This window comes from Myotis davidii, unplaced genomic scaffold (genome assembly GCF_000327345.1).
Source record: "Myotis davidii unplaced genomic scaffold, ASM32734v1 scaffold543, whole genome shotgun sequence".
In the NCBI taxonomy this organism is placed as follows: Eukaryota; Metazoa; Chordata; class Mammalia; order Chiroptera; family Vespertilionidae; genus Myotis; species Myotis davidii.
The window spans coordinates 61,987-63,375 of NW_006294117.1; positions in this window are offsets into that span (position 1 = coordinate 61,987).

A 1,389-nucleotide genomic window follows, 5' to 3' on the forward strand; every position below is an offset into this window, starting at 1 on the left:
TAGCTCAGTGCAGTGGCAGATGCAATGGTGTGAGCGCACTCTGCCTATACAAGCTTCCTCGGCACACCGGGAAGTGGCAGCGCCCGCCTGAGTAAGCCCCCTAGAGCCCCTACATAGTACCCTAACTTTCCTACCATTGGTTGCCCTAAGGATGTTGTAAACTTCTGATTGGTCTGGAATGTTATATATGTCCCTGCACTTGAACAATAAAACTCAGATCCGCATCTTGAACCGATCTCCAGAGTCCCGCATTCTTCGTTAGGACTCCGTCAGCCTCACCCCCACGGGACCCCCTGCCTCATCTATTGAGATTTTTAGATTCTTCCTGATTGAGTTTTGGAATGTTGTATTTTTCTAGGACTATGTCCATTTCCTCCAGGTTGTCTATGTCACTGACTTTTAGAGAGAGGGTAAAGGAGAGAGAGAGAGAGAGAGAGAGAGAGAGAGAGAAACATCTATGTGAGAGAGAAACGTCAATCAGTTACCTCCCATACCAGGGAACAAACCTGCAACCTAGGTATATGCTCTGATCAAGGTTCAAACACGATCTTTAGCTGTACAGGATGACACTCTAACCAACTGAGCCACACAAAGCAGGGATGTGTTTTAAGTTTTTTTAAAGTGCAATATCTGTGTCTCTATTTCTTTTTGTGATTTCATGTGTGTTGTATATGCATCTTCATTATTTCCAGCATGATTTATTTAAAATATTTCATATTTACATTGAATTGTCTTTCTTCCTTTGTTAAAGATCAGTTCAGTATATTTTTTGGGTCTATTGGAAAACAATTAACTTGTGTATCCTTAATCCTTACTATACTCACATTAATTTCAGGAATTATCTCTGTTGTTGTGGGCTCTTTCACATACACACTCGTGTCATAAGGAACAAATGTGATGAGTTTAGCTACATGTCTTGAACATGTTCTTTCTCAGGAAGTGGAAGTTTCCCTCTATTGCTAGTTTGTTATCATAAGTGGGATGTTCAATTTTATCAAATCCTTTATTTATTATCTCCCCCTCCTTACTTTCTAATATTAGTAATTTCTGTCTTCCCTTTTTTCTTAACTATATTATCTAGATGTTTACCAATATTATTCATCTTGTCAATAAAGCAACTTTTAAATTTTTTTCTTCCATTGATTTTCCACAGTCATATTGACTTCTTTTATAATTTTTACTAGAGGCTCCATGCACAAAAATTTGTGCATCGTGAGGGAGGGGGCTCCCTCAACCCGGCCTGTGCCCTCTCGCAGTCTGGGACCCCTCGGGAGATAATGACCTGCTGGCTTAGGCCTGCTCCCGGGTGGCAGAGGGCAGGCCCAATCCCTAGGTGCAGCCCCTGGTCGGGCTCAGAGCAGGGCCGATTGGGGAGTTGGGGCGCTGTCC